We start from the raw sequence: 7557 nt of genomic DNA, 5'->3' as shown, positions 1-7557 counted from the left end.
TTATTTATAGAACATATAAGGCAAGGAGATGCTACCCTTTGGTTTTTGAATTCCTACGAACCAGCGAGTATATGGATAAATCCACCAATCTCACGCTGCTTTCCTCTGCACTTTAAAAGGGAGATAATCATATTTACCAACCACTAAGATCGGCATGGATAACATCAATATTTTTTTCTATGGAAGAGGCCAGGGGATGAATATTATCCTGGAATTCTTCTTCCTTGCTGTCCTGTAAATCATAATCCGGGTGACATGACATCCCAGCAGGTTATGGCAGGAAACGGCTGCAGCAGGACATGGGATTAAGTCTGGTGAACCCACAAAGGATGCAGCAGAGGGGGGGGAGATGACATGTCAGAAAATCGTCTTAGTTACAGAAAGAAACCAGGAAGAAAGTGGAGAAGGGAGAGGAGTTGTCAGCCACAGGGAATCTATCATATTTGAGAAATATTTCAGAAACACATGTACGCAGCATCCACTGCTGGCAAATCTTGTTTCCCTTTATTCAGAGATATCAGCCTCATCCTGATAAGAATTTCTTTCTATAATCTGTCTCTATCTCATATGCACTATTACTGTACATTAGCAGAATGATAGAAATGATCATGATTGGGTAAGTAAGTAAGTAAGTAAAATCTTTATTACGGTCAAAGATCAGCAATGCACATTCGTTTTTACACTATATCAAAAATACTAACATTAAAATACAATTAAAAAGTATTGACATTAAAAGTGGATAATGACACAATGGTCCAAAGATTGTTAGAGGTATGTCCAGATAATTGGTACAAGATGGTACTATACTTCTGTAGCCAATTTTTTTCCTATAGACATTGCAGCAGCACAGAACTTTGCCACTGCATACGTGATAACCGGGTTAGTGTCCTGGAGGAGAAAGCCTAGATAAAAATGGTCTGCCCTCCCTGGCAATCTCTCTAATAAGGAGAGAATATGTGCAAAACTACAAGCTCTGTATAGCTCGCAGTGTAATAGAACATGTGAATTATCTTCCACTTCTCCTTTACCACATATACAAACCCGTTCTGCTGTTGGTGTTCTCTTATACCTGCCCTGGAGGAGTGCTGAAGGAAGAATGTTAAATCTGGCTCTGAAGAAAGCTATTCTTTGTTTTGGGGAGATCAGGTCATTTAGATATCTTGCCAATTCCCACACACCCTGTTTGATTCTGTCCCTACTGTGGAGAGGCAACCTATTTAGTTCTTCTTGGAACTCCATGTCCGATCATGATTGGGAAAACTGTTGCTGAGAATTTGAGGGTGGGGGTGGGATAGATATCTCCAGTAAATAATTTCCCTCTGATAAGCTAACGGCTCGAGCTTTACACCAGGCACAGAGTAAAGGGAAGGAAGCAGCCTCTTCTCGTTTAAAAAAAAAATGGCCCTGAGAGTCCTGGATATTGGATGCAGTGAATTGCCATCATGACTAGTAGCCATGGATAGCTTCATCCTTCATGAATTTCTCTAATTGCTTCATTAAAAAAAAAAAACTGTCCAGAAATTCCTCAGGCTCACCATGTGATCCTGAAGACATCTTTCCTTTTATCCCTTGTGAACCTTCTGTGGCTTAACTAGATAATTCTGGGCTCTAGAATTTGAGAAGTGAAAATATAATCCCTCAAACTGCAGTTTTGCTTCTCTACCCAACTCCTTCTTGTGGCCTATTTTTAGATTTTGAAATCTGAGGCTATACTCCCCCCACCCCACCCCACCCCCCAAAAATTGGTAGAGCTCAGGACACAACTGCATTTGATTTCACTTTTATTAAAATCAATTCAAAGTAACTGATTGTATATAAAGATATGATTGATTAAATGGGAATGAAATGAGATTTTCTTTGTTCCTGTCCCTACTCTCTCCTTTTGGGAGCACCATCCCAAGGTGCCACTCAAAGGCCATTCCCCCTGCAGCCATTGCAAATCCCTGATACGGCATCATTACCAAATCCAAATAAAACCCACTTGATTTTATTCAACTCAGCCTTGACATTTGTCATATCAGAAGGTAAGAAAAACCTGAATATTAGAGTTATTTACATGATGGGCAAGCCTGACTTGGAAGATTTTCTAAAGGCCAAGAACTACCACTTGATTTATGCTACTGTATTGTTGCTAAAAAGCTTTCTCACAGGTTTAGCTGTAATTGTCACTTTCCCCTTTAATTTCTATCTTTGGGAAGAGCTGGATGATAATACACAGGCCCCATCACAACTCAACCATAGGGCCCAAGGTCATACTTTCCAGAAAATTATGCCAGAAATCTAAGATCTAATCTAAGATCTAATCTAAGAAACCACCTTGTTAAAGATAAACCGTGTATCACAAAACAAGATGAATGGAGCAATGTAATCAGGGAAACTGATTCAAAAACTATTTCATACAATCCATCAGAATTTCTGTCTGAGTCGGGTGTCACTTTAGTTTGACAGACCCATGCTGGTATCTTGTATTTCATCTAACACTTTTGTTTTGATTATTTGAACTAGTTGGACGGGGGAGAGGAGAGAAAAAGAGAGACGCTCTGGTCTCTTAGGTAAAACAAATGCTTTTACAGCTTGAGCTAAAGATATATTTTTAATAAGGAATAATGGATGGTGTAATTAGACCAGTGATTGAGATGTATCTCTGTGGATAATTTCGTTTCCTCTCCTGTGTAAACCCACTGAATCTAATGCCAGGTTTCCCTTTTTTAATCCGGCCTCCCTCCCCATCTATGTATCAGTAAGTGAGACAGCTGTCTCTTCCTCTGCTAATACAGTCAAATCCCTTCCCAAACTCCTCAGCTGCTGGAAAAGCCAGAGCTTGCAACCCAGGTCGCAGCCAATATTAATTATATCCAGCTGAGTAAACATTGGGCCTTTTATTTTAATTAAGAGGGATGATTTAATTGTCAGAGAAAGATGGGGAGGTGGGGAGGCAAGAGCAGTTAGACAAAGTTCAGGTGATCCAAGGTCTTCTAGTGTGCATGGAGGGGAAGGGTGGGCTGGAGAAGAGATTGTGATTGCTTAAATATTAATTCAGCCCAGTTCCTATGGAAGTGGCCCTCTATGCCGGTGCCTCCATCCTTTTGGGCACGAGGGACCGGTTCTGTGGAGAGAGGTTTTTCAGCGGATGAGAGGAGGCATGGTTTCGCAGATGGGGCTTCCCTTGTTTGCATGGCCTGGTTTTCGGCACGCTGTGGACGAGTGCCAAGTCATGGACCGGAGGTTGGGGAACTCTGCTCTATACAGTTTACAGGACTGGTATGCAGAGCCATTAAGCTGAAGGAAAAGATTGGTTAAAACAATATAGAACCATCACTCTTGTGACCTCCAGGTACATTGGAGTAGACCACAAATCTCATCAACCTGGGAGATACTGGGTTCTTCTTCCTTACATCCTACTAATTAAAACACTCTTTCCAGTATCTTGATAACGTCACCGTCAACTCCTCCTCTGCGAGACCGTCTTCTGCCACATACTTCCCAACGACCAATAAGATCGCACAGGGTGGGCCTCCTCCGGGTGCCGTCAGCCAGACAATGTCAGCTGACAACCACCCGGGGGAGAGCCTTCTCTATAGTCGCTCCGACCCTCTGGAATAAACTGCCCCCAGAGATCCGGACCCTCCCCACTCTCTCGGCCTTCCAAAAGGCTATTAAGACCTGGCTATTCCGGCAGGCCCCGGGCTGTTGAACTCATGACTGAGTTCCAGCCCCGATTAGACTGGGTGTATGTTGTGGTCTTTTTTAATCTATGTTTCTGTGTTTTTAACTTTTTTATTTTTTAAATGTATTGTTGTAAGCCGCCTGGAGTCCTTCGGGATTGGGCGGCCTATAAATTCATTAAACATCAAACATCCAACCATCTTTCAGAGGGTTCTTTTCCCCTGTTCTCCTAGCGCAAGTCTTGCCATTACAAAAGGTCTACTCAATGAACCTAGTGAGGATATCGTCAGAGACTGGGGTCTTCCAGCCTTTATTAACCAGTTTTGGCTGGTGTGGGCATGCCTTCTCCCTTCTGTTGTCTGGGCATTCTTTTCCAGGTGCCCCCTCTTTCTAACTAGGCTTCCCTCTATAATCAACAGGTTGCCCCTCCCTTGGAATTCTCTTCAGGCTGATGCGTGGAATGGTGGACGCTTCCAGATAGAGGAGAGCCTCTTGTGTCCTGCTTTACTAGACAGCCCCAAGCCAACCTGTGAATTGGTCACGGCACCTGATCTTCTGGGGGGTAGGTGCTGACAATAAAACAGGAGAGCAACACTAGCTTTAAGAGACAGAAAGGATCCAGTCCTGCAAATCAGCTATTTTGGGGGCAGTTTATGGCAGATAACCATGGGTCTAACATCTGCTAAAAACTTGCCTCCTCCTTAAAGAGAGTGATCAATAGCTATTGGTTCTGCTGGTAGGTGATTCCAGGGGAATCTGTCAGGTGCTCTCCCTGATGAGTCCTGCCTTAAATCCGGAGGACAACATCTGTCGCTGGCTCATTGCTGGGGCAGAATATGCCACAGCATCAAGTCACACAAATTATGTCAACATAATTTGGGTCCAGCTTGTTGACTGGAGGAAAGTGCATTGACACAGCTGTGAGGAACAGCCCATAATTGAAAACCTGGCAGTCCCTAGCTGGGAAGAACTGTTGTACTGTGAAATAATAGACAGAACTCCAGGAAGTCTTTCTATACTTAATTTAACTTCATTCTAGTACAATTATTTTATTGTTTATGGGTCTTTCTCATTCAATTAAGAACTCATCTACCCATAAACTCATTTCTCCAGTTATTAGTTTGGATGTTCACGTTCTGCCACAAAACAGTATGTGATCCACGTTCTTCTATCTTCCTACATCTAAAATGAGTTTTCAGGATGGGTAGTGTGTATGAGGGCAGGAGCGGGGCAATTTTTGGGTGGTGTTGGGATGCAATTAATTTTGGGGAGAGGAAAGGCACCAGGGGGGGGAAGTGACAACATAAAGTTAGCAGGTGTATACATATGGGCATGCACTGTCCTGGTGGGGGGAGGCGCAAGGGAATTTGAAGCATTTAATTATCAAATTTCTATGCTGCCATCTAATACAACGATTCTGGTTGGGTTACAAGATAATAAAAAGTTCAAAAGTGCTTAAAAAAGAATAAAAAGATTAGGTTAAGAACCAAAATGATGGCCAGCCTGGAAATGAGAATTTTCTCTACCCCATTAGCTACTCCCAAGGTAGCAGGACCTTTTCAGGGACCCAGACCAGAGGGAGTATTCAGCCAGTTCTGGTGAACCTGTAGCAAAAATGTTGAGTAGTTTGGAGAACCGGCAAATACCACCTCTGGCTGGCCCTGCCCCCGATCTATTCACTGCCTCCTGAGTCCCAGCTGATCAGCTGGGTCTTCTTTTGTTGCCCTGCACAAGAGAATGGAGCTGGAAAGCAGGTTAGTGGGGTGGGGAGGAAATGGAGATTATGTAGTATCCTTCCCCTGGAGGGGGGTGGGAATGGGGATTTTCAAGTATCCTTCCCCTAGAGGGGAGTGGGAATGGGGATTTTGCAATATCCTTCCCCTGGAGTGGGGTGGGACTGGGGATTTTGCAGTATCCTTCCCTGGAGGGGGGTGGGAATGGGGATTTTGCAGTATCCTTCCCCTGGAGGGGGGTGGGAATGGGGATTTTGCAGTATCCTTCCCCTGGAGTGAGGTGGGAATGGGGATTTTGCAGTATCCTTCCCCTGGAGGGGAGTGGGAATGGGGACTTTGCAGTATCCTTCCCCTGGAGCGGGGTGGGAATGGGGATTTTCAAGTATCCTTCCCCTGGAGTGGGGTGGGAATGGGGATTTTGCAGTATCCTTCCCCTGGAGGGGGGTGGGAATGGGGATTTTGCAGTATCCTTCCCCTGGAGGGGGGTGGGAATGGGGATTTTGCAGTATCCTTCCCCTGGAGGGGGGTGGGAATGGGGATTTTGCAGTATCCTTCCCCTGGAGGGGGGTGGGAATGGGGATTTTGCAGTATGACCCAGACCAAATGGCAGAGACAAGTTTTTAGGCTCTTCTGAAAGTCCGGAGGTGTATGGATATATCTGAGTTCCAATGGGAAAGTATTCTAGAGGGTTGGCCTGTGGCCACGGTGCAAAAGGGCTTCTCCTGGAACCCACCAGCCAAAATTATTTTGCTGACGGAACCTACAGTAGGCCCTTTCTGCCAGAATAAGTGGAGTGAGTTAGTCCCATTGGGGTAAGGCAGTTCCTCAGATACCCTGGACCCATGCCATAAAAAGTTTTAAAAATGATGATGACCAACACCTTGAATTGGACCCAGAAGCAAATTGGTGTATGTGACAGTGGTGTCACATATGCCATCCAAGGGATCTCCAGAACTGCCCATGCTTCTGGATCCTGTACCGGTAGTAGCTTCCAAATAGTCTTCAAGGGTAGCCCCATGAAGAGACTGTTGCAGTAATCCAACCGGGAGATGACCAGGGCATAGGGGACTGTGTGCAGGGCCTCACGATCCAAGGAAGTATTAGGCAAATGTCTCAAAGTACGTCTCCTAAGAATAGACTTCTGCTTCCAAATTATACTCTCTTTTATTGATTTTTTTTTTTAGTTGTTCACAAAACTCTTCCTCATGGTTATATTAAAGTCGTGTTAATGTATGATCCACCAATCTTTGAGATTACGGAATATGTTACTATTGGCATTGATGTCCTTGCAGATGTAATGCAGGACAAGGACAAGAAGAGTGGGATCCTTTGGTTTCATTTCTCCTCTCACTAAATGTCGCCATTTTGCAAGAAAATATCCACCAGTCACTCTTTTAATGTGGGATGAGGCCAGTAATGAAGCCAGCGGCCTTGGCCATCTATCAAAACCTGCTACCAACAGAGCTGATCCCAAAGTAGATTTCGGGTGTCGAAGAAAGCAGAAGAAGCTCTCCCCTCAGTCTCCTATAAGTTGGTCTAGCCCAGTGCTTCTCAAACTTGGCCCACCTGAAGATGCGTGGACTTCAACTCCCAGAATTCCCCAGCCGGCTCTGCTGGCTGGGGGATTCTGGGAGTTGAAGTCCACGCATCTTCAGGTGACCAAGGTTGAGAAACACTGGTCTAGCCCCTAGTACAGCTGTGAATTTAAGCACACACTAGAAATGCATAGTGGCATCACCCTTCACACTTTCCTCCCACATGAGCCACAATTGTGTTTTGGTTAAATAGTAGAATAAGAGATTAACTGGTCTTTTAAATTTCTTGTATGGAAGAGACATGAAGATGGAATTAAATATCCGGGGGGGGGGGGATTGAACCTTGAACCCTTCAATCCGCACGACTTTATAGGTCAATCAATTGAGCCAAAAATAAAGGCCACTCTCCATATTTATGTGGGGAAAGTCCTATTAAAAACCACTTGTACACTTTCCGGAATATATGAAAAGGGTTGGGCTATACATTTATCATCAGAAATAATACAAAATGAGAATTTTGGGAGAAAGGATGAGGTAGAGAGAGATGAATAGATAATTAAGCAAAAAGAGAATACCAAATAAATTCCACAAATGGAGAACTGCTTCACCTAAAACAAACAATT

This window comes from Thamnophis elegans, chromosome 2, assembly GCF_009769535.1.
Source record: "Thamnophis elegans isolate rThaEle1 chromosome 2, rThaEle1.pri, whole genome shotgun sequence".
Lineage (NCBI taxonomy): Eukaryota > Metazoa > Chordata > Lepidosauria > Squamata > Colubridae > Thamnophis > Thamnophis elegans.
The sequence above is the reverse complement of the archived record's forward strand: the minus strand, read 5'-3'. Positions refer to the sequence as shown.